At 41.4% G+C, this 26,417-nt stretch overlaps 1 long non-coding RNA gene across 1 annotated transcript in view; it reads left to right on the top strand.

Moving 5' to 3' along the window:
• Window positions 1-6,084: 6,084 nt before the first annotated feature.
• The window catches only part of LOC134762154 (uncharacterized), a 28,188-nt gene continuing 7,855 nt past the window's right edge, over window positions 6,085-26,417 (top strand). The window contains exon 1 of the long non-coding RNA XR_010141860.1: window positions 6,085-6,232. This is a non-coding gene — a long non-coding RNA (uncharacterized LOC134762154). The remainder of the gene's footprint in view (window positions 6,233-26,417) is intronic.

Genomic DNA, 26,417 nt, shown 5'->3' with positions numbered 1-26,417 from the left:
CTGCAATGGGAAGATATTTGATTAGGCTGATAATTTCCAATATTTGGACCAGAACTCACAGTAAGACACACATATTTTATATTGTGACCTCGGTTAGACAGAGAGACACCCATACCACTGAAACAAAAATTTCACAAAACAGTATGTATAACATACTTTTTCTTTTTCATTCAATGTTATTCTATTCCTTCTCCTCCTTTATTTCCTAACGCTAACTGTGGCCCTCTAAATTGATTTTGTAACTCATCGGTGGGGCACAGGCTGCACTATGCAAAACACTGGATTAGATCATCAGTAAGCTCCCTTTCAGCTCTAAGATTCTAGGGAAATTCCATTTATAACCAGATTACTACCTACTACATTATTTCCCCAAAGGCAATACAAACAGACTTCAATTTTGTACATTCTTTAAAAACTAAAGACTGTAGTGCTTTATTTCAAAATGTCATTGGGAGAACTGCTCAAAATCTCACATAGGGTCTTTCTATAAATACTTGAAAAATTCCCTAAATATGGGAGGTGACTTTCAGTCTGTTCAAACCATGCGTGAGCAAATAGTGCTTTGAAGCAAAAATAATAATAATAATCTTTTGCATCTCTGTCTCAATATGGCCCGAGGATGACTCAAGAGGACAGTTTCTCTTCTGTGTATTCATAAAGATCAGATGTAGGAGTCATAATTTTTTAATGTGACTGTTTTACCAGTTTCCCTTTCTGTGTCCTGCTGTGGGGGAAACTGCATTAATAAACTATGTCTTAACGCTGCCTAACTGGAATTTTTTTCTCTGTAGGACTCCACTAAATATAGCTAAAGGAATGCTCGTTGTATTTATCTTTCCAACTTTCTTTCCATTTTGAATATGTCTTCTTGACACTTTGGAAATTTTTCTCCTAATGGCACCTTAGTTTTGTTTTTTTTTAATAACAGAGAACTAATTGTTCATTGAGTAACAACAACAAAAAAGAACTCCTTTTTTTCTCTTTCATCTGTGCCATATGGTGTCTTTTATGGTTTTATCAGTTATTTTACACCATATGCAGAAAAATGATGTAGAACTGGCATTTTTCCAGTACCAAGTCACAGATTTTACTTTGCTGAGAAATTGTGGGTTAAAAAATAGAGAGGTATCACTTTTAATTAGATAGCCCTACACTATGCATTTGTCTTTGCCTCTTTACACCTTCCTCATAGTGATTTTTTTCCTTTTGATGTTCAGTAAAGACTTTGTCCTCACCTCACAACTGGCCTGGAAAGGCAAAGTGACTGGGGAATGATTAGTCATGACCTGTTTTTTTCTTCATTGTGGTAAAATATACATAACATGAATTTTTTTTTTTTTTTTTTTTTTTTTTTTTTTTTTTTTTTTTTTTTTTTTTGAGACAGAGTCTCGCTCTGTCACCCAGGCTGGAGTACAGTGGCGCGATCTCGGCTCACTGCAACCTCTGCCTCCCAGGTTCAAATGATTGTCCTGCCTCAGCCTCCTGAGCAGCTAGGATTACAGGCGTGCACCACCATGCCCAGCAAATTTTTGTATTTTTTTGTACAGACTGGGTTTCACCATGTTGGCCAGGCTGGTCTTGAACTCTTGGCCTCAAGTGATCTGCCCGCCTCGGCCTCCCAAAGTGCTGAGATTACAGGAGTAAGCCACAGTTCCCAGCTCCATTTTGATCATTTTTAAGAGCACTTTTAATGTCATTACATATATTCACTGTTTTGTGCAACCACACCATTGTCTATTTCTGAAACTTTTTCATCAATCCCCTGACCCCCTGCCAAAAAGCCTCTGTAATCATTAAGCAATAACTCCCATTCCTCCCTTCCTCTAGCCTCCGATAACCTCTAATCTACTTTCTGTCTCTGTATTATAACATTGCCTATTCTATATTTCATATAAGTAGAATCACACACTATTTGTCCTTTTGTGCCTGGCTTCTTTCACTTACACAGCCATGGTCAGGGAGGCAACATGACAAAAGTGAAGCAATACTGTTTGGGAACTGGCGGAACTGCATTTGAGCCTGATTTTTACTATTTAATAGCCCTGGACTGTAAGACAAATTGATGAACTCCTTATTTCCTTCACTGGAAAAGCAATGGAAAGACTACATAGTCTCTGCAGTCCCTTTCGACTCTAGAAAAATGCCATGTTTTTATGTACAGCAACTACGCAAATGAATTCCATTCCTGACTTCCAGTTTCTTTTCCATACCTGCAGATTCAAACACTTTTTAGGTTCCTCCTAAAAAGCCGCAAGCCATGTACTAGGCACTGTGGATTCAGTGGTAAGCAAGATAGGTAAGAACCTGCCTCCATGAAGCTTGGAGTCTAACAGCAGAAGGTGGAAAATTATCTAGCAGGAGCTAAACGTGAAAAAATGCAATCTATGGCAGAGAAAAGTGCTATGGAACCATATGACAGGACTTCAGATGCTCATCTGGAGGGAATTCAAGAAAGGCTTACAAGTTGGCCTGTGTTTATCTCTGAATTTTAGGAAAGGTTTGAAGAAAAGGAGGGTACAAAGAGGAATTTTCATAGTAGTTTTCTGAACAACCTAAAGATGTTCTGCTGACTGTGGTGAGGCATGATCTCTATAGCTTGTCTTAGAGGGTTGAGGGAGCCCTGTGGTAGTGGTTTAAACTTTTCCAGCGGGAATACTATGTAATTTCTGCAATAGGACATCCACTTAAACAGTAATCACCCTGAGATTGGCTGCATAGGGAGAGTACGGTAGGAATTAATATCACAGGGAAATTAGTTCTGTCAATAACATCAATACCTACTTTTTGCTGAATACATACAAACAAACTAGGCTTTGTGTTAGGCATTTTGCAGGATTGTTAGGATAAGCAATGATAGTTATACACCAAATATTTCTGTTACAGATATGGACACTAAGGCTTAAAGGGATTAAGTAAACTGCCCACATGTCTAGAAGACATGGGGCTGTGGCTTGAAGGTAGGTCTGTCTAGTGCCAAAGAGTGAGCTGTACTTTTCTTCCTCGTCTTTTTCTTTTTTACTCTTCTTTTTAATATTAGTCTATTAGTCTTTTCTTTTTTTTTTTTTTTTTTTTTTTTTTTAAGACAGTCTCACTCTGTCGCCCAGGCTGGAGTGCAGTGGCGCGATCTCGGCTCACTGCAAGCTCCACCTCCCAGGTTCACGCCATTCTCTTGCCTCAGCCTCCCAAGTAGCTGGGATTACAGGCACCTGCCACCACCCCCGGCTAATGTTTTTGTATTTTTAGTAGAGATGGGGTTTCACCGTGTTGGCCAGGATGGTCTCGATCTCCTGACCTCGTGATCCGCCCGTCTCAGCCTCCCAAAGTGCTGAGATTATAGGCGTGAGCCACCGTGCCCGGCCAATATTAGTCTTTAATAATTTTGTTTAAGTTTTTTTCTTTGTCTTTAGTGTCCTGTAATTTCATTATCATGTGTTTATATATGGTTGGGGATTTGTTTGTTGTTTGTTTTGTGGAGAAAACATCTTGTTACATTGCCCAAGCTGGTCTCAAACTCTTGGGCTCAAGCGATCCTCCCTCCTCAGCCTCCCAAAATGCTGGTGTTACAGGCATGAGACACCATGCTGGGACTTCACTGGGATTTTGTTATTGTTGTTTTTTCTGATAGAAACATGCTCTTTCTTAAATCTAAGAATTCCCTTGTATTTCCCAGTCTAGAAAAATTCTCAGTCATCATCTCTTAAATTATTTTCTCTTTCTTATTCTTTCTATTCTCTCCTTTGAGAACTGGTATTGGGCATATGTTAAGTTATCTTTCTATCCTTCAAGGCCCAACCTCTCTCACATATTTTCCATCTTTCTGTGTTGCTCTCTGGGTACTCAGAGCTGTCTTTTAGCCTATTAGTTTTCTCTCTGATAGTGTCTAAATTGCTGCTTAATCCATCCCTAAGAATTTGTTTTGTCTGTCTGTTTAAATTCAATGACTTTATTTTCATATTTTCAAAAGTCCCATTTGGTTCTTTTTCAAGAATTGCCAAACATTTGAAAAATATTTTCTCTTCTTTTCTCATGTAGTCAAGACTTTCTTTATTGTATTTGATATTTTAAAAGTATACAATCTGAGTACTCTATCTGAAGTTCTGGGGTGCTCTAATCCTACACCCCAGATTTTTGTGCATCTCCTGACTTTTGCACATTTAGGACTGCCAAATATGTGAAACCCAATCAACTTTAAATTTCATATATCCAGTGAACAATTTTTTAGTATGTACATATTTTAGTATGCATGTAATATCTGGAATACACTTGTATTAAAAATTATTTATTATTTATTTGAAACTCAAAGTTAACTAGGTGTCCTGTTATGTTTTGTTTTTGTTTTGTTTTCCTAAATCTGGCAACTTGACAAACAGAGGCTTTCTATTTTGTAATTTGAGATTGTAAACTCATGTTCAAGCAGGATTTTATCTGTGAGACTCTCATTTTGTTTGGGTTGAACATATGTCGTTCCCAAGATGTTTTCATTTCCTTGTATCAGACACTCCAGGGTTAAAGCCAGACTGGCTCACTTTTAAATTAATCATTTTAAGGTGTAAATTTAAATAACAAACATATGACAACCAGAGGAATCCTCCCAGAGACTTTCATTTTTTTCCCAACCAGAGTTCAAGCTAAGACAAGCAATCTCCTCTTACATCTTCCTTTGCTGGAAGGATGAAGTTTTCCTTTGACACTCCTGGCTTTATGAAGGGCCTTTGAAAGATCCAACTTTCCCTCCCACTGGGGTGCATTAAACCCAATCTGATTACAAAGACCAGACACACACATACACAAAACCAGGGCAGCCCCAGTTTCCATTCACACCTATCACTCTGCTTTTGGTTCTCTCTTTGTTTTAGACCCCTGGGGATTTTCCTTACATTTTTATGAGCTCAGCTATGCATTTTAAAAGATGTTTGTTATATTTTATAAAACATTTATAGGTGTTTTACAGAGGGAAGGATTTTAGGTCATGTAGTTTGCCTTATTGCTAGAAACAAAGTCCACCTGAGCTCCTTCTAAACCCTGTTATCAAATCCTGCTTGCAATAAGCTGGCCCTTACTTGAGGATTAGATGCCCTATTTGGTTATTCAGAGAGATTTCCCCACAATGGAGACATTTACTTTCATAGGATTTGACCCAAAATAATCCATAAAACAAGTGACCTGGGAGTCAATAACGAATTCTGTTCTGTTTGCCACCAGCAAGTTTGAGATATATGCCAGGAAAATGATTAAAAGGAAAGACAAAAGGAAAAGATTGGGAACAAGGGAAAAGGGGAAGGAACATTAAAAAGAATCACATGTGGTAGAGTGGCAAAGAAGCAGCCTTTGCCTCTGGTACAGATAGTCCTCACATTGACCTTCAATCAGCATCAGAGCCAGCAAAATGATGCCACATTGCAGGCGAAAGAGCTAGTGCCTCTGCAGGTTACATTTAGGATTAAAGAAAGGTCAAGTTACTCCAGGGAAAATTACTTTTCATTTGCTGTCAGCATCCTGCCTGTGCTACAGCTCCCAACCATGCGAAGTCCAGCCATCACCACTTGATCCTTGGCCCCTTGACGCTGAAGAGCACATTCTGCCAACCTTTCAAAAAAGAAAGGCTTTGCCATCACACATGAATCTCAACCTTGCACTTCCAGAGGCAGCACATTCAATTTCATTATTTAGTGAGCCTATCTCTAGTGACCTATTAGCGAAATCAAAAATGCTAATGAAAAAACAGGTTAAGCATCTTTGACTTCTCAAGGCATTGAGCTAATAAAAGATGCCCAGAAAACATTGCTGTGTGGCTCCCTTCTCCTCCACCTGTTTATAATTGGGACCCATCCAAAGTCTCCCTGCAATATAACATTCGTGACCCAACTCCACATAAAGTGTCTGTCTTTTCTGATACTATGATCCTGGATGCATGACTCATGCCATAAAAATTATTGTAATGACTCTGGACTTAGCAATTCAGAAGTTGGTGCTCCATGTGAAACTCTTGGGCTGTTTTCAAGTGATTACTCATGGCCCAAGTATGTGCTGCATGTGTGAGTATAGTTATGTTGGTTATTAGACTATCGAAATACTTCCAGCTCAGTTGATAAATGTCTACTCTGCGGCCCCAGAGTGACTCTTCCATGTTTCTGAACAATCCCCACTACCATCCCAGGATCCTGCAACTAACAGGTTAATACCTGGAGTATCAGAGAGTTCTTGAACCAGTAACCCGGCACTAAGACCAACAGTAAGTTCTGATTGCCTCTTATGTAATTTGAATAGTATTTCCTGGGTATAGGATGTAAAGGTTCAAATCCATGGAACAACAAAGGTGTCATCCTAAGCCCTATCTTTAGTTCCTCTGTTTTAAAGCCTCGATTTACTTGGCAAACAGACACTGAGCATCTGCTCATTGCATTAATGTTTCCTGGCTGCTAACTTTGGGTCAGACACTGTGTTAGGTGGTAGGAACAGGTCAGTTAACTGGAGTGATATGGTTTCTGATCTTCTGTAGTGTAGAGTCTGGTAGAGGAGACAGACATTAAGCAAATTATTACTGTAATAAATGGGATGACAGGAAAATACATGGCCCTATGAGAGTGTTAATAGAGGACAACCTCACATTGGAGGCTGAAGGATGTGGCATTTAAACAGAGACCAGAGCAATGAGCAGACGTCAGCCAGCGTAGAGGAGAAAAGAAGGAGTGGAGAGCATTTCAATCAGAAGGAATTGCGTGTTTGAGAGCTTGAGAGAAGGAGCTTGCTGTACAGAAAGGAAAGGCTGGTGTGATTGAAGGGTACATCCCTAGAAGGAGATTGCATAGTTCGAGGCCACAGAGGTAAGCAGGCACCTATTAAGTGCCAGGCACAGAGGGCAGGAGATGGATATATCATAATCCTCACCCCTTAGGGAGACCCTATCTCATAGTGGTAAGGGCTGAATTACAGAGGGGGACTCTCTAGGTTCAAACCCTGGCTCCTCCATTTTCTGGCTCTGAGACCTTAGGTAGGTTACTTATGCTCTCTGACCCTGAGTTTCCTCATCTGAATATAGGCATAATAATAAGACCTACCTATTTATGAATAACACAAGCAAAGTACTTACAACAGTGCCCAACACATAGTAAAGACTCAGTAATTATTAGCATTGACCGCTAGGACACAAGAAAGAAGTAGAAACACAGATTAAGTGGCTTCTTTTCTACTCATTTCCACCCAGTTCAAAGGTTGTTATGTGGTGATATGGTTTGGCTCTTTGTCCCCACCCAAAATTCATGTTGAGCTGTGATCCCCAGTGTTGGAGGTGGGGCCTGGTGGGAGATTATTTGGTCATGGAGGTGGTTTCTAATGATTTAGCACCATCCCCCTAGTACTCTCTAGTGATACAGTTCTCACCAGATCTGGTTGTTTAAAAGTGTGCAGCACTTCACCCTTCGCTGTCTCCTGTTTTGCCATGGTAAGATGTGCCTGCTTCCCTTTCGCCTTCTGCCATGATTGTTAGTTTCCCAAGACCTCTCAGCCATGCTTCCTGTACAGCCTGTGGAACTGTGAGCCAGTTAAACCTCTTTTCTTTATAAATTACCCAGTCTCAGGTAGTTCTTTATAGCAGTGTGAGAATGGACTAATACATGTAGTAAAAACATTCTGTGCTTAATAATCCCACTTAAAGGCACCAACGTTGTCTGTGCTATACAGTTCATGAGAAGATTATGTAAGGACTCTCCTTCCCATGATCCATTCTAACAAAAGCAGTTTCAGGCTGGGCATGGTGGCTCACACCTATAATCCTAGCACTTTCGAAGGCCTGAGTTTAGATCACATGCCCACTCTTTGTCATGATGAGTATGTATGAGAGAACCATGTATGGGAGAACTAGATATAGGACTCAACAACATTAACCACAACTGGGTATTTTTCCAAAGAAAACCAGATGTTCTTGAAGAAATAGATGCTGAGTGACCCTAACCACAACAAATGTTCACTCTACCTTCTTAGTCCCCATAGTGGGAAAGGTTTCGTGGTCCATTTCTGCAAAGGAGATGATCGTGGAAACTAACCCTCATGTCCATGGTGTTTCACAGAATGTGAGGGCAGCAGAGATCTGTGAAAACAAACAAACAACAACAACCCAAAGCCCATCAGACTGCAGAAAACAATGACCTCAAAGGAAGAGCTGCGTGCCTTTAGCTTGAATAATCCCAGAGTTTACTGAGTTCATGGGCGTGCGCTTCACAGAGTGATCTTCATGTGGCATTCTCTGGGGAAAGACTTAAGGACTTAATCTGCCCTTTTCACCTCCAGTTTCTCCCGTTCCTGCCCAGGGTGATTAATGTGATGATGGCTTTGAAGACAGCTCCACAGAATCCTGAGGGATCTATACTCTTGGCATGACATCATAGGGTGATTCGTTTGCTCCTAGGTCCCTGTACATTTCTTTGGGTACCAGCTGAGCACTCAGGAAAGTCTTTTGTAAACCTGTCAGAAATACTGTGGGGACTTGGTGTGCCTTTTCTTGTTTGGATTTCCTTTTCCTTCTGTCCTGCATTGTGACAAATTTCAGAATGGTGGTTTTATCCTCTTTTGTACTTCCTTTTTATTGTTGTTTATAACAACTCCGTAGATGATGGCTTTGTTTTTTCGGTACTATCTGGATGATCTCCCTTAATAGCAGGTTTCTGTGGTTTTGCTTTTGAGGAATTTGTGAAGAAATTGATTCGGGAAAGAATCAGTAGCAAATCCCTACAGGTATATGGCAACTGCTTTTTTTTTTTAAGCCAGGGTCTCACTCCCATCACCCAGGCTGGAGCGCAATGGTGTGATCTTGGTTCGCTGCAGCCTCAGCTTTCCAAGCTTAGGTGATCCTCCTACCTCAGCCTCCTGAGTAGCTAGGAATATAGATGGGCACCACCATGCCCAGCTAATTTTTTGTATTTTAGTTTAAGTAGAAACAGGGTTTTGCTATGTTATTCAGACTTGTCTTGAACTCCCGGGCTCAAGTGATCTGCCCGAAGTGCTAGGATTACAGGCGTGAACTACTGTGCCTGGCCTGGATTCTGTCTTTTAAGAAGTTGCTTCTTGGCCGGGCACAGTGACTCACGCCTGTAATCCCAGCACTTTGGGAGGCTGAGGCAGGCGGATCACAAGGTTAGGAGTTAGAGACCAGCCTGGCCAATATGGTGAAACCCTGTCTCTACTAAAAAATACAAAAATTAGCCAGGTATGGTGGTGCGTGCCTGTAGTCTCAGCTACTTGGGAGGCTAAGGCAAGAGAATCGCTTGAATCCAGGAGGCAGAGGTTGCAGTGAGCCAAGATTGTGCCACTGCACTCCAGCCTGGGCGACAAAGTCAGACTCTGTCTCAACAAAAAAAAAAAAAAAAAAAAAAAAAAAATGTTGCTTCCAGCTGGAGAGACAGTTGGGGAGTGCCTGCAATCAGAAGTTCTGCAGCTGTCTGGGACCTGTCTATTCCAAGCTATGTACTTCAAACTTCCTTTCAAATCTGTAAGTGCCTTCGTTCTTGCCGTTAAATTCCCATTTTGCTTATGTTTGCCAGAGTATGTTTCTGTTGCTTACAGTTAAAGACCCCTGATTAAAGAAGGCATTCAAAAAGTAGTAGGAGGGTTGGAAATGATGTCTGGAATGATTGTCCCATGACAACAGATATTTCACCTAATGCATTGTACAGGGGTGAAGACTGCATGGTCAGGAGAAGAGGAGTATCTGCCTCTTCCCATCTGTTTAACTGGGTAGTAGCCTTTGACCTGACTGGGACCCCTGTTTTCACCCAGACCTGAGGCTGTGGAAAAACAGGCTCAGTGGTGCAGTGTGTTCTCTTGCACTCAGCAGTATCTTGGTGAATGTTTAACAATTGGCTTTGGGTAGGGGATGGGGACAAGGGTTGATCTGTAATGTTTGCCAATTTCCATGGTGTAAACATTCCCACTGTGGCCAGTTTCAAGCTATAAATGTGATGTCACTGAATGCACAGTTGGAAAGAGATGCACACATCAACTCTCCTGAGCCAGTATGAGCCGCTGCAGCGTGCCGCTGCCTCTCTGCCTCTGACTGTGGCAGTTGCACAGGAAAGCTTCTGGGTAATAATAATGGCTAAGATTTATTTAACACTTTACTTTGTGCCACATACCATTCTGGGCACTTTACTACATGTATTATCTATCACATGAATTTAATCATGATCTCTTTGACAGATGTAATTCTTGTCTCCATTTTATGGATAAGAAAACTGAAGGCCGGGTGTGGTGGCTCACGCCTGTAATCCCAGCACTTTGGGAGGCTGAGGCGGGCGGATCACAAGGTCAGGAGATCGAGACCATCCTGGCTAACATGGTGAAACCCCGTCTCTACTAAAAATACAAAAAATTAGCTGGGCGTGGTGGCGGGCGCCTGTAGTCCCAGCTACTCGGGAGGCTGAGGCAGGAGAATGGCGTGAACCCGGGAGGCAGAGCTTGCAGTGAGCCGAGATCGCGCCACTGCACTCCATCCTGGGTGACAAAGCGAGACTCTGTCTCAAAAAAAAAAAAAGAAAAGGAAAAAGAAAAGAAAACTGAAGTACAAAGAAAATTAGAAATTGTTCAAAATCATAAGACTTGGAAGTTGAGGTGCCATGATTTTCATCCCTGGTCATTGTTTCCAGGGGCATCTTGCTTGATGACAACATTGTGCTGAGAGAACAAATCAGATCATGAAAGACTTCTGCCTTCTATAAGGCAAGGTGAGAAGTGGTATCAGGCTCAAACAACCTGGAAGAAACGACAGTGAAAAGGTCCACAGATACACTCAACACAGACGTTTCCTATTCGAGTCTAAACTTTATTTTCTGTACATACATTCTAATTATTTATACCCCATCTACCATCAAAAGGGTAAAAGGTAGCTCGAAATAGTAATATCTTTTTTTTTTTTTTTGAGATGGAGTCTTGCTCTGTCGCCCGGGCTGGAGTGCAGTGGCGCAATCTCAGGTCACTGCAACCTCTGCCTCCTGGGTTCAAGCAATTCTTTGGCCTCACCCTCCCGAGTAGCTGGGACTACAGGTGCATGCCACTATGCCCAGCTAATTTTTGTATTTTTAGTATAGACGGGGTTTCACTATATTGGCCAGGCTGGTCTCAAACTACTGACCTCATGATCTGCCCCAGCCTCGGCCTCCCAGAGTGCTGGGATTACAGGCATGAGCCACTGTACCAGCCTCGAAATAGTAATATCTAACAATTGTTGAGTACCTACCATGTACTATTTACATTTTATCTCATCTTCGCAACCACCTTTAGAGAGAGGAATTGTTCCTGCCCATTTTGCAGATAAGGAAACTAAAGCTCACTAAAAGTTGATCTACCTCAGCCTACATAGCTAATAAGTGACCAAAGGAAGACAGATTTTTAAAAATCCTCTTTATTTCATTGATGGGGAAACAGGCACAGAATGGTTAAGTAACTTGCCCCATGTGACGTAGTTAATTAGTGTTGATCTAAACCCCAGTCTATCTGCTACTGAAGCCCATGATATTCACACCATATCCAGTGACTTCTCCCTTTGAGCACATCCCCTTATGATGCAGCCAGAACTGATTTTCCTAGAAAGCCCTGTCTGGAACACTCAGGAAAATGACCCTGCCAAGTGACCATTGAAGAGCTAACTGCAATTCCACAGCTCAGAGGGCTGTCTCGGGACCTTCTGCCACTTGCTCATGATCCACAAAGTCAAACACTTTTCTCTCTGAAAAGCTCACCTCTCTGCGAAGATCACCAACAGGTTAAAAGCAACATCAAAAGAATGGGTTTATTTATCCAATAGTGGTTACTTCTGATCTTCTCCTGTGACTTCCCTATGGAGACTGGGCTGGATGGGGGAGATACCGCACCAGAGTGCATGATTCTTCTTGTGTGTGATCCTGAGTGGCTTTTGCCGGATGCATACACGATCCAACCTGACTGCCTTGACAGGTGTGATATGAATGAGATGCTCCCGTTATTGGTGATAATGAGACTTTTCAGTGTCTGTCAGTTATGGAACAATTGATGTCATCCAATGAAGGGCATCTTCTCAGATAACTTGAGGCAGGGCTGCTGAAACATGGAACACTTTAAGGAAGTCATTGGTGCTGGTTCTGGAAGGGTTAACACACCCCAATGTGCCTGCCTTCGCTCTTCCAGCAGAGAGAGGAGGGGGTGGGCTGGAGGTGGGATGTGTCTCATTCAGACACATATCCATAGCAAAACAGTGGAGAAACAGTTTTAAACCATAACGCTCCCTGTTCTGGCTTGCATACTGATGTCTCTGGGATTACTTTTCCCTGCTCTGGCAATCTGTCACCTATAATTGGGGAGGAAAGGCAGGCATCAGAGAGCCTAAATGATTAAGTGGTGTTGTCTTGTAGACCTGCTGCCTTGCAGGTACTTCACCTCATTAGGGCATTGATGGTGGGACAGTCCTGCAGAAACACCTGAGAATCTCCAAGGGTACCTCTCAACACCCCTTCTACTGCAAATAATATACACAAAGGACATCCAGCCTCAAAAAATTAAACCTAGAATTATCACAGGACCAGCAATCCCATTTCTGGATATACACTCAAAAAGAATTGAAAGCAGGGAATTAAACAGATATTTGCACACCAGTGCTCATAGCAGCATTATTCACAATACCCAAAAGGTGGAAATAACCCAGTTGTCCACCAATGGATGAATGGGTAAACCAAATTTGGTGTATACATACAACCTTAAAATCATTCAGTCTTAAAAACAAATGAGTTTCTGACATATGCTACAATGTGGGTCAACCTTGAAGACCTTATGCTAACTGAAATAAGCCAGACACAAAAAGACAAATATGGTGAGATTCCACTTATATGAAGTACATAGAGTAGTCAAATTCGTAGAGACACAAAGGAAGATGGTGGTTGCTAGGGGAAGAGAAAAACGGGAAGTTATATTTTAATGGGTACAGAGTTTCAGTTGGGATAATAAAACATTTCTATAGATGGATGTTGGTGAAGGTTGTACAATAACGTGAATGTACTTAATGCCACTGAACAGTATACTTAAAAATGATTAACATGGTAAATTTTGTTATGTATATTTTACTACAATTCAAAAAAAAAGATACCTAGCACAGTGCATGTAGTCAGAGTACTTACAAATCACAAGGCAAATGAAAGAGAGCTGGGGTATTCATTGCCATAATTTATAAAGTATCCTACAAATGTTAGCTAAATGTGCCCATTTGCCTTTACCTTACTTATTATTCAGGGAGGTATCATCAGCTTCTTTTGACAAAAGAGGAAATTGAAGTTCAGAGAAGTAAAATAAGTTGCCCAGGTTCCATGGTGGTGATAGAGGGAAGATGTAAACCTTGATCTGCCTATCATCAAATGCAGTGCAATTTACATACTGCAAAATGCCTTAAAGTGTACGCTCTTTTCAGGGTGTTCACATGCCAGAGAGTCACAGGAAGACAAATTCATCTGTTCTATGAAACATGGGAGACTTACCCTCAGAATACTTTAGAATTGGCCAAAGTAGAAGTCAACTTGTAATTTATAGAACTAAAGTGTATATCTGCTCTGATAATAGCTAAATAGAGAGAGACCTGGAGAATTTCCCTACTAAAGATCCAACATGTCTCATGTGTGGCTTTGGCTGGCTTTGTAAGAAATAGAATCAGAAAATTCAAAGCATTCCATTTATAATCAAGAGAGCCATGCCTCCATGGCATTGGTAATAACCACACCCCATTGGTAATAACCACACACCACTGGTTATTTTTCTAAACCTAGTTGGAATAACTTCCTTATCCCTGGCCAGATCTCTCTCTTAGTTTGAAAAAGGTAATGATGTGTTATTCTCGCTGTTTTTCTCATAGGTTTTAAGATCTTGGGGCTGTGTACTTTTCCCAGGTATTTGTTCCACTCTTAATGTTTATGTTAGCATATACATTATAGTCTAAGCCAGGCTTGGACTACTTCAGCATAGTGGTTCAGACCATGGGCTCTAGGGTCTTACTGCCTGAACACAAATACTGGCTCTACCACCTACTAGTTATATGACTTTGGGCAAGTTACCTCATTTTTCAGTTACTCAGTTTCTTCATCTGTGATATGGGGACAATAATAGCATACACTTCATTGGATTATTGTGAAATTTACCTGCTCTAATAAAACTACCCACCAGGGTGCCTGGTTTAAAATAAACATACAAAGTATATTCGCCATTATTATTGATTTCTTTGAACACATCGATGCATCTTACTTCCCAAATTCTAATGATATGGAAAAGATCTAAGATCACTTATTTTCAGAAGTGCACCCATTACTATTTGAGGAGAGGGAGAGGCAGGAACTGGGAGGTGAGGAAAGGTGGCTTTGAACCAAGTATAAGCATCACACATTTTCCTCTGGTACCAATTACTGTGATAAATTGAAGGTGACAAGTTATTTTATGACATAAATGCAAATCAGCATTCACTTCACTGTTATTTTCCAATGCCCTGGCACTTTAATGGTCCCCATAAGTTTGCTTCACTTGCAGCAAGTATCAGTATGTTCACAGTCAGCCAGAGAATTTATTTTTAGGTGGGGAGTGCAATGAACTGAGCCCATCAGCTGACTTAGAAAAATGATCACATTTCCATCCACAAATTATTCACAAAGCTTGTTAGCATTTGAGCCTTTGTTGGTGAAATAATGCAATAAATAGAGATGTGTCAGAACGGCTCATTTCTACCTGCCAGACTTGACTCTCTAAATATTAGGCATTCACACATTTGTGGGTGCCTGTGTGTTTATTAGAGAAACAAAAACTTATCCCAAAAGGTAAAATTCCCTGCAATGGATAGGAGACCTTTCACTCCTCAGAAAACACCATGGAGAGAAGAGCATGGCTTCCTGTCTGTTGAGCCAGTAAAACTGCTGTACACCTGAAACTAATACCAGTGACTTCAACGTGAAAGGAGACAAAAACAAGGAAAAAACCATTTGTTTGCTTTTCAGCACTGAACTTGATTTCTCATTCTGCCAGTTCTACCAACCTGTCATTCCTTCTTTATTGATGTTGATGGGGGGAAGAAAACAAAAAGTTAAAAAAATAAAAATAAAAAGCAAACAAAACCAGAGACCGGCAGCAGTTGTCACTGGAAACAGGCTCTACCTCTCCACCTGTCATTGTACCATTAACAGACAGTGGAAGCTGTTAAATACACTACCTAATTAATTTAAAATACAACTTCAGACAGACAACCCCTAATTGTTAAAAGCTTTTTATTAGGACATAAAGATAATCATAGAATTAAGTCATTAAGAGTCATAATAAGGAAACTGGTGCTCAAAATGAAACCCGATCCCCAATGTCACCCTTCCTCCATCAAGGAGTTAGAGGCTGCATTCATTCATTTATTTATTAACTAAATATTTAGTGAGTGCCTACCACCCTACCCCTGCCAGTGAGGCACCAAAAAGAAGGTCTTACATTCTAAAGACAGGTGGCTTTCTGCTCCCCCTGCTTCATCCCTAGAATTGCTGTTTGTGTGTGTGACAGAGAGTGTGTGCACGTGTGTGTGGTTTGCATGCTAAGATGCAATCCACGTGCAAGAGCAGGGAAGGCCAAGGGAAAGGGTAGTGAGAAACATTTTTAAGCACACCACAGAATGAGGAGACTTTCTATAAACAACTTTCCTTAGGTGCATTGCATTAAGCATTCCCTCTGACAAGGTGCCGCTTAGAGACACAATCTTACCCCCTTCCCCATCCTCCAACTTGAAATCTGACATTGCTTCACATCAAATGTTTAATGTCCCATTGTTTGAAATAAAATGGTATGTAAGGCATGCGTTGCCATGGATGCAAGATCTGACGGTGCATATAGAGTTTTCTGAAGCCAGTAACTTTGGAACTGCCCAGGTAACCAGGTGTTGAATACGGCAAAGGGAGAACTGACCCTCCCGAAAGAACTTCCAATGGAAAGTTCCTCCGTTGCAAACAAACAGTAGAATATTTACCAGTAACAAACTCTTTCTTCTGCCTGCAGAAAATATGCCTGCTTCAGGCTTTCCTCATCTGCTGTCAAAAAAGTCATTTTCTTGGCCAGGTGCAGTGGCTCACACCTGTAATCCCAGCACTTTGGGAGGCCAAGGCGGGTGGATCACGAGGTCAGGAGTTTGAGACCAGCTTGACCAACATGGTGAAACCCCGTCTCTATTAAAAATACAAAAATTAGCCAGGCGTGATGGAACTTGCCTGTAATCCCAGCTACTCAGGAGGCTGAGGCAGAAGAATCGCTTGAACCCAGGAGGCAGAGCTTGCAGTGAGCCGAGATCGTGCCACTACACTCCAGCCTGGGCAACAGAGCAAGACTCCATCTCAAAAAAAAAAAAAAAAAAGTCATATTATGAGGGATGAAAGCAAGAAAGCTTCTTTTGTACACAACACTTAAGATGAGGCAATAGCTACTACCAACAGATGCACATTCAATTCCACTCCTAGGTATATACCCAATAGAAATGTGTCTGTAACTTCACAAATGTGTCCGTATCTTTTGCATGTTTGCAAAATTTCCATTCTTAATAGCCCTAAACTGGAAGTTGAGAATCTGCTTTTTTGTGGCTGCCAGGCCAGATGGTCAGGGGATGCTTCTTTGACTTTTGCTCCTCTAGCTACCTTCCTCAATCCCAATTGTTGTTGTTTGTTTGTTTTGTTTTGTTTGTTTGAGACAGAGTTTCACTCTGTCTCCCAGACTGGAATACAGTGGTGTGAGCACAGCTTATTGCAGCCTCGACCTCCTGGGCTCAAGTGATCCTTCCACCTCAGCCTCCCATGTAGCTAGGACTATAGGTGCATGCTACCACACCCAGCTAATTTTTAAGTTTTTTTGTAGAGACAGGGTCTTACTATGTTGCCCAGGCTGGTCTCGAACTCCTGGGCTCAAGTGATCCTCCCATCTTGGTCTCTTAAAGTGCTGGGATTACAGACATGAGCCACCATGCCTGGCAAACCCAGTTTTGTTAAACTCAAATTCCCTGTGTTATAAGCCTTCAATCTTGGAACACATTGAGTGGCCTTTGTATTCCTGACTGATCCCTGACAAAGCAGAATAATAGAAAGGCACACACACACAGAGGATCTACCATTTTGGGGCCTAATGCCTAGACTTTTAACAGAGCTGTGAGGCTGCTGCCAAGCCCTGGGCCTTATCTGAGGAGCTGGCTTCCAGAGCTGTAAGACCTGTATAATCCCACCTCTGGCTTTTTCTCTGACTTCACCTAATACCAATCATTCCTCTCTCTCTCTCTCTCTCTGTCAGCCCCAGCCAAACCAGGCTATCTGTGTTTTAGGTCCTTTGACCTGCCTTATTCTACACTGACTCGGAGGCTTCACATCAGCATTTGCTTTTATTTGACACCCTCCTTCTCCCCTCAGTCATCTAGCACACATCCTGAAGGCGTTAACTAATCAGTCACTTCCTCAAAGTCATTTTCAATACCCCAGAGCACATACTCCCATTGCATCCTCTGTGGCTCCTTTCTTACTTATTGTTTTCCATGCCCAACTCCTACCAGTCTGTAAACACTGTGTGGGCAGAAACCAGGCCCAAAGAACGCACCATTGTATCTCTAGCACCCAGCATCCTCCTGGGACATGGAGAGTGCACAATGAATATTTGTTGAATGATTGGTATTCGAAGCCTCCTCTTTGTAGGTAAATAATGTATTTCCCTCAGAACAGATGGGATCCAGTTTTATAGCAGGTGGAATTGAGCAAAAGGAAGAATTAACATATATTGGGCACTTTCTTTAAACTGTACATTGTGTCAAGCACTTTGCCTACATTATCACCATTTAATCCTTGCAAGAACACTATTAATATCTCCATTTTACAAATGAAGGAACTGAGGCTTACAGAGGTCAAGAAACTTGGCCAAGGTCATATAGTTGCCCCAAGTCTCAATTCCTCATCCTCTGTTTCATCAGTAATTGTTCATGATGTCATATGGCCTTCACACGGCTGGCAAAAAATGTCTCAGAAATAGCAACAGTTAATTTCCATAATTATGTGAGGTTGTTTTGAATGTGTCCTGATATTCTATTTTGCCACTTTAGCAATGACAGGCTTGCATTTCTACATCGTTTAGCTACGGTGGCTTAGTCCTGACCTCTAACCTCCCTCGACTCTTTGAAATTGCTTCATTTCTTTCCCTTCAAAGGGAGCCAACACTGTTTCAGTTAAGGGGCTCCACAACAATTTCCTTCCAAATCCCTCTTTTCTCAGGATGGATTGAGGTTAGTGGTTTTCTGAGAAACTCCCCAACCCCCAACTCCACCCCTAACTGGTAGCCAGGGTGCATGGCCTGCTGGCAAAAGCAGGTGGGTGTTTAGCAGTATAGTATCATGGCCAAGTGCGTGGGCTTTGGAGTCAAATTATCCATTCAAATCCTGGCTTCACCATTCATTGTACGTTACACTCTCTGCCTCAGTTTCCTCATCTGAAAAATGCAAATAACAGTAATATCTCTTGCATGAGATTGTTCAGGGGATTCAATGACATAAGAAATGGACCATGGTTACGGCAGTACCTGGCCCATTGTAAATGCTTGACAAATGTGAACGTTTATCATTATTGATGCTGTGTAAGCACTTGAGACAGAACGTAAGCAAGTTTTATCCTGCATCCAAACTGCAACCACAGCCCTGGTTTTTGCTTTGTTTTTTTTCTTTCTCCAAATAGATTTGAAGCTAAATATCCCTTGGCTGTTTGGGAATGAATTCAAGAAAGCTTAGCTCCAAGGGTGAAGAAGAATATACCCTAGTAAGGTGAGCCACTGGTGTCCAGCCTTTCTTTGTTGAGGAGTTTTCTCCCTTCAACAGCACTATCCTCTTCTCTCATCTCTCACCAGTGCTCCTGTGGCAGAAAAATTCATTCCCCTTTCTAACTGAATCACAGCTTTAATAAAGCTATTGTATTTGACCACAGGCTTAGAAAACGGTAATATAACATAATAAGAGAAGATCATTAAAGTTCTATAAAGCAAGCATTCAGCTCCTTCATTTCCAGTGTCCCCAGGCCTTAGATAAGGGATAAACATTTTTTAATCAAAATCTAAATAAATAACAGTAAATCTCACTTTTTGTTTTATTTCAACTATTTTTCCAGTTAAGTATGTGGTGTTTTCTAATTTCCTGTGTAGATCAGATGGACTATAAAAGTTTTTTTTTTAATTTTAAGTTTTCAGGGCACTTTTCTGAATGCAATTCCAGCACATGTCTCTGGTTAGGTTGTCAGAGAGGTGAGCCAAGAATGATTAAAATTCCGGAAACTGATTTGTAAGGGAATAATGACAAATAAGTACTGAGAGGTAAACACACTTACTGTAGGTTAACTGGGTAAGCAGCTCAGAAAGACTGAGAAAAACAGATGTTAACTACAATATTTGAAGGGTAGAGTTGCTCTGAGTCAGGAAAATTGTTTTAAAGGAAAACAGAAGCTTTTTTTCCCCCTGCTTTTGCTTGAAACAGCAAAGGCCACAAGCACTGAGGTCCCAGGCAGAGACTCAAGTCTTATTTATCTCTACCATTTGCTGGCTGGGTAGCCTTGGAAGTAACTAAACTTCTGAGCCTCAATTGTATTGTCTGTAAATGGCAATAAGAAAAACCTAATTATTCATGAGATGGTCAGGAGAAATCAAGAGGAATATTTAATGCAGTTAGCACAGTGTCCAGCATATAATCAATTTCAAAATATCAACATTATTGATGTTTTGTGGTGATACTTCTGAACAGTATCACATTTTGAACAATGTAAAACTTCCAAAGGAATTGTTCAAAGAAAACTTAATTAAAAAGTTTCTCCCCCACAAGACGGAGTCTCATGTTGCCCAGGCTGGAGTGCAGTGATACAATCTCGGCTCACTGCAACCTCCACCTCCCAGGGTTCAAGTGATTCTCTTGCCTCAGCCTCCCAAGTAGCTGGGACTACAGGCGCATGCCACCACATCCAGCTAAATTTTTGTATTTTTAGTAGAGACGGGGTTTCACCATGTTGGCCAGGCTGTTCTAGAACTCCTGACCTCAGGTGATCCACCCGCCTTGGCCTCCCAAAGTGCTGGGATTACAGGTGTGAGCCACCGCACCCAGCATTAAGACATTTTTAAATGGTCTGGGCTGAGCCCAGCATGGTGGTTTATGCCTCAAATCCCAGCACTTTGGGAAGCCAAAGCAGAAGGATCACTTGAAGCCAGGAGTTCATAGTGAGCCTGGGCAACATAGTGACCCATCTCTAAGGCGAGAAGATTACTCAAACCCATAAGTTGAAGGCTGCAGTGAGACATTATTGGGCCACTGCACTCCAGCCTGGGTGACAGCATGAGACCCTGTCTTAAAAAGAAAAAAAAAAAAGTCTGGGCTGAAGTATAAGAAATCTAAATCACGGGTAAGCCTGGAAACAGACCAGCAAACTGGGATTTGACACTTCATCAACACCATCATCAAAAAATTTTTTTAACTTTATTTTATGGATTGTAAGATGCATTTTTTTCCACATTTTCCAACCATGAAATCTTACAATCCCTAACTTTTTTTTCCTTCTTAGTGCTATATGGATTGATGGTACGTATTCCAATAAATGGGATCTAAGTTTTGATGAAATATGGCATTAGGCATTAAGCTTACTGGCGTACTGTTTTGAGTAAATCAGCCCAAACAATTTTGGCTCTTAAATAATTTATAATGTGAGGCAGACAATGTAAAAAGAACATTGAAGCAACTAAGTCAACACTGCATGGAGACAGGGATGACTTGGTTCTTTGTGGGCAAAAAAATTAAAAAAGAAATTTAATTCTTTAATTTAAAAAATTCCATTTCACCATTTACTTATTGTGTAAACATGTTTAAGTTACTCATTTCTACATATGTTCATTTCCTCCTCTATGAAAGGGGCCTAATAACATCCCTTGAAAAGTTGTGGTGAGGATTGAAGGCATCACTATGTAAAAAGGAAAAGCCCTATTGGCCCTTAGCTTGGCACACAGGAGGCTTGGCTTTCATACTATCAAGACACATGTCTCTATCCTCCCTGAGTGCCCCCCAATATGGAAGAGCCAGACCAGTCTTATTTTAAGATTTCAATCAAGGATGATGTTTAGTCTATTCAGCCTGCTATGACAAGTTAGTCCAACTTCAGGATTCTCATTGTAGATGGTGGTTTATTCTGTTCAAGCTGCTATGCACAATTACCATAGACTAGGTGGCTTAAACAACAGAAATTCATTTCTCACCACTTTGGAGGCTGGGAAGACCAAAATCAAGTCACCAACAGATTGATGTCTGCTGAAGGTACTGTTGTGGTTTGCAGATGGCAGTCTTCTCACTGTGTCCTCACATGGCAGAGAGTAGAGAGAGGAAGCAAGTTCTTGTGCCTCTCTTTTTATAAGGGCACTAATCCTCTTCATGAAGACTCCACCTTCATGACCTAATTATCTCCCAAAGTTTCCACCTCCTAATGTCATCACATTGAGAGTTAAGATTTTAACGTATGAATTTCGGGGAGATACAAACATTCAGTCCACAGCAGGAGGAATTGTAAGCATCTACTGTCTCAGCTCTTGTTCCAATTAGCAACCCATATTCTACTGATACTTTCCCTCTTCATGTGTTTCTGTCTTACATCTCTTCTGTGTAGCTGTCATGATTTACATGTCCAAATTCTCCTTGGTAAAATCTATCCTCATTACCAAATAGGCTTTCACAAAGTCCTAGTTGCTACAGAACACATACCTCATAAGCTACATGAGGGTAGGGTCACGCCTGACTCATTCACTGAAGAGTCAATGGTAGCAATCACAGAGTGAAATGGGAAGGTACTCAGTAGCAGGTCTCACCAGGCTAAAGTCAAGGTTTAGAGCTTGTATTCCTTTTTGGAGACTCTAGGAGAGAATTTGCTTCCTTGCCTTTTCAATCTTCTAGAGGCTGCCTACATTCCTTGGCCCGTGTCCCCTTTCTCCCATTTTCAAAGCCAGAAATAGCAGATTGAATTCTTCTTCTATTGTATCACTCTGCTTACCTCCTTTGTCTCCCTCTTCCATTTTTAAGAACTCTTGTGATTACATTGGACCCACTGGATAATCCAGGATAATCTTTCTATTAAAAGGTCAGCTGATTAGTAACCTTAATTTCATCTGCAACCATAAATCCCCTTTGCCATGTAACATGATATATTCACAGGTTCTGAAGATTGTGACGTAGATATTTTTGTGGGTCCATTACTCTGCCTACCATACTAAGTTAGGTTTTTATTAATAATAGCAAACATTTGTGAGAGCCTAGTATGTGCCAGCTACTATGCTGGCTAAGCACTTTGTATACATTCTGTCATTTTATCTTCACAATAACCCTATGAGGCAGAAACAATTATAGCCCTAGTTTTAAACATGCCGTAGCTAAAGAACCCAGAGGTTTAAAAGACCTGTGCAAGGACAGAGATCTAATCAGTGCAAAGCCAGGATTTGAACCCAGGAGCAGGCCTAGTCGCAAGGCCTTAGTCTTAAGAGCTAGACCATATAATTGCAGGTGGCAAGTATATCCACAGGAATGGATGAGCTTGAACAAGGAACAGAGGTTCCAAATAAAAGTCCAAGAGAGTACCGTAAAATTAAAGTGGCAGCTTGGTGGATGGTTTCATAATGAATATCCACACTTCCTTAGCTGGGATTTCTTTCTTTATAAGTGACAGAAAGTCTTATCAGGACAGTCTATTCAAAAAAAAAGATTGGGTCAAGTAAACTGAAAAATGTAGAATTAGGGCCTCAGACATAATTGGATTTAAGACTCTGTGATCTTATCAAGAGCCAGTTTTTTTAATCTATAATTTTTTTGAAAACTTTGTTTTAGAAAAAAGGAATTGGTTTTCTTTTTTCTCTTGTGTCTACCTTCCTTGGAGTGGATTCTTCAAGTCAGCAAGATATAGGGAAATCCAGCAGCTCCAGCCACTATTCCTCTTTCCTTCTAGGTCCAGCAGGAAAAAAAAAAAAAAGGAAAAAAAATCCTCTTTCTCAAAAGTCCCAAGAAAAATCACATTGCCTCTCTGGCTCTGCCAGAGTCCTGGCCCATCTTTGAAATAACCACTGTGGTCAGGTGAATGTAGATGCTAATTGCTTAGTTCTGGGTTGTAAGTTCCTTCCTAGAATCACTCATGGAGTCAGTGTCTCTAGAACCACACAGATTCAGAGGAGTGGAAGAGGGATACTTTTGACAGCAGATAACAGACTTGCTTATTTATATGGGTGTATTATCTCACATAACAAGAGGCCCAGAGGTAAGCAGATCTGGGTTGGTGTCTTAATTCATCTGTGTTGTTATAAAGAAATAACTGAGACTGGATCATTTATAAAGAGAAAAGATTTATTTGGCTCATGGTTCACAGGCTGTACAAGAAGCATGGTGCCAGCATCTGCATCTGGTGACAGCCTCAAGCTGCTTCCCCTTATGGTGGAAGATGAAGGGGAGCCTGTCACAGAGCGAGAGTAGGAAGAGGGACGGGGAGAGAGAGAGAGAAGGAGAAGGAGAAGCAGAAAAAGAAAGAGAAGGAGAAGGAGGAGAAGGAAAAGGAGAAGGAGAAGGAGAAGGAGAAGGAGTAGGAGAAGGAGGAGGAGCTAACAGCCTCCTTTCTACAATCGGTTCTCGGAGGGGCAGGGCAGTGGGTAGGGGGAGACAAAGTGAGAATTAATTAACTCCCTTGAGAATGGCAGCAAGCCCTCCATGAAGGATCCACCCCCATAATCCAAACGCCTCCCACCAAGCCCCGCCTCCAACACTGGGGATCAAATTTCAAATTTCAACATGAGACGTGGCAGGGCCAAACAAACCATATCCAAATCATAGCACTGGGTGACATAGCAGTTGGATAAATCCAAAGCTTAATAATGTCAGGGGTCTAGGTGTTTCTCTGTGGTCTCTTACTCTCATGACTATAAGATGGCTTCCATAGCTTGTTCCTCACAAGATCCTAAAGCAGGAAGGAAGGGACAGGGCTTTCCTCTTGCAAGTCTCTTTCTTCTGTTTAGAAAAGGAAATCTTTTCCAGAAGTGCCCCGATGAGACTTGCCTTAATGACTCATTAGCCAAGGCTTGGTCACATGTACACCTCAAAACCTATTACTGGCAAAAGAGGTTGCAATTCTCATGATTGGCTTAGCTCTATGATGGTTCATGCTCCAGGGCTGAGGATGTTAATATCTAAATATCTGGACAGATGAGAGTTCTGTTAGTAGGGAAGCTGAGTTTTAACCAGCCATGTGTGCCTGGTCCCTGAGGGAAACTGGGGAGCTTGGTTACCAGAAGGAGGCTGAGGGGACACCAGGTAGAAAAAACAATGAATGTCTATTAGAGCTAAACTGAGAGCAAAGAGAGTTCAAGACCTAGAACATACTAGGCACTCAGTGGGGAATTCACAGAGTTCAAAAACCAAATTGAGAAGAACAGGAATTGTCTCAGAGCTTTAGGTTTAAATATGGACTGGCAGAACCAACATGGACCACACAGATTATTTTAATTGCTTTGAAAAATGGTCAGAACCATCCTTGCCATCCTGCATGCCCTTTTATAACGTAACTCTGAAAGTCTTCAGGAGGTAGAGCCTTTCTCCCTCTTCTTGAATCTTAGTTGACCACTGGCTTGCTTTGATAAATATTCTACAATGAAAGTAATATTGAATGACATCTGGACTAGGCCTTAAGAAGCTTTCAACCTTCCATTTGCATCCTCTTGGAACCATGTAAGGAAGTTCAGGTTATCCAGCGGGAGGGACTGTGTAGAGAGAGAACTGCAAATCAAGTTTTGCTTTCTTGCATGATGCAGTGATTCCTTTCAGTTTAACTCTGAATCTTGTCAGGTCTCAAACGTGCCTCAGGGTCTATATGGATTTCAGGATGAAGACAGCGTAAACATGTTTGGATTATTCCAGCCCTAGAGGATAAGAGTTCCTCTCCCTAGGGTAGAATTGAGGTTGACAAACATAGCTGCTAAACAAGTGGGCAACACCATCTTGGATGTTGCAGCTCCAGCTGAGCACCCCTCTGAAAGCAGCTGCATGAGTGATCCCAGCCAATACCATATAAAGCAGAAGAACTAGCCAGCTGAGCCCAGACAATCCATACCATCCTGAGAAATAATGAATCATTATTGTTTTCAGCACCTACGTTTTGGAGTGGTGTGTGACATAGCAATAAATAACCAAAACAGGAATCATCTACTTCAGCTCACTCATTTCACAGGGGATACTGAAGAGCCAGTGAAGTTAAAGGACTTGTTCAGAGCCACATAACTCATTAGTGGCAGAGGCATGGCAAGAACTTAGATTTCTGCATTCTCAACCCACTGCTCTGATCATTACACCTGGCATAATGGCCAGGCACAGTGGCTCACACCTATAATCCCAGTGCTTTGGGAGGTGAGGGTGGGAGGATGGCTTGAGGCCAGGAGTTCAAGACCAGCCCAGCAACATAGTGAGACCCTGTCTCTACAAAATAATAATAATAATTTTAAAGTTAGCCAGGTGTGGTGGCACACGCCTATAGTCCTAGCTATTCAGGGAGGCTGAGGCAGGGAGATCACTGGAGTCTAGAATTTTAAGGTTATAGTGAGCTTGCACCATTGAAGTCCAGCCTGGGTAACAGAGCAAGACCCTGTCTAAAAAAAAAAAAAGAAAAAGAAAAAGAAAAAAAAAAAACCTGGTATAACTATTTGCATCCAGACAAAACAGGTGTACTTGTAACTTCTGCTAATGTGGATATAAAGTAATAGCTTGCACTGAATGAGTGTTTATTATTGCTTGGCACAGGGCTAAATGCATTATCTCATTTAATCCTCACAATGAGCCTATGAAGTAGGTCTGATATGACCACCCCCTCCCCATTTTACATGTATGATAATTGAAGTTAAAGAGGCTAAATAATGTGCTCAGAGTCACCCAGCTAAGTAGGTGGTGGAGCCAGGATTCAAATTCAGATTTGTCAGGTTCTGAAATGCTTACTCTTTAGCTGTCATGATATGCAGTTTCCACCGACTCACAAGGGCATTTTTCACTGCAGATCAAGTTTTTTTTCTTCTTGCATGATGCAGTGATTCCTTTCAGTTCAACTCTGAATCTTGTCAGGTCTCAAATGTGCCTTAGGGTCTATATGGATTTCAGTATGAAGACACAGTAAACATGTTTGGATTATTCTAATAGTTTTTCTTTACTGAGCATTTTCTCTGAGTCACTAGGACTGTTTCTAAGGAAGGAAATTAAAAGGTCTTGAGTTTTTATCCCTCAGAACTACAATCAAGACACTTCCCACTCTACCCCACCCACTGTACACTCTGCATTGAAATTTATGGACTCCTATTATCCTGAAACTACCTGTGAAGTAAGGATGAGAATTGTAAGGTTGTGCTTTGGC

This window comes from Pongo abelii, chromosome 9 (assembly GCF_028885655.2).
Source record: "Pongo abelii isolate AG06213 chromosome 9, NHGRI_mPonAbe1-v2.0_pri, whole genome shotgun sequence".
NCBI lineage: Eukaryota > Metazoa > Chordata > Mammalia > Primates > Hominidae > Pongo > Pongo abelii.
The sequence above is the reverse complement of the archived record's forward strand: the minus strand, read 5'-3'. Positions and strand labels throughout refer to the sequence as shown.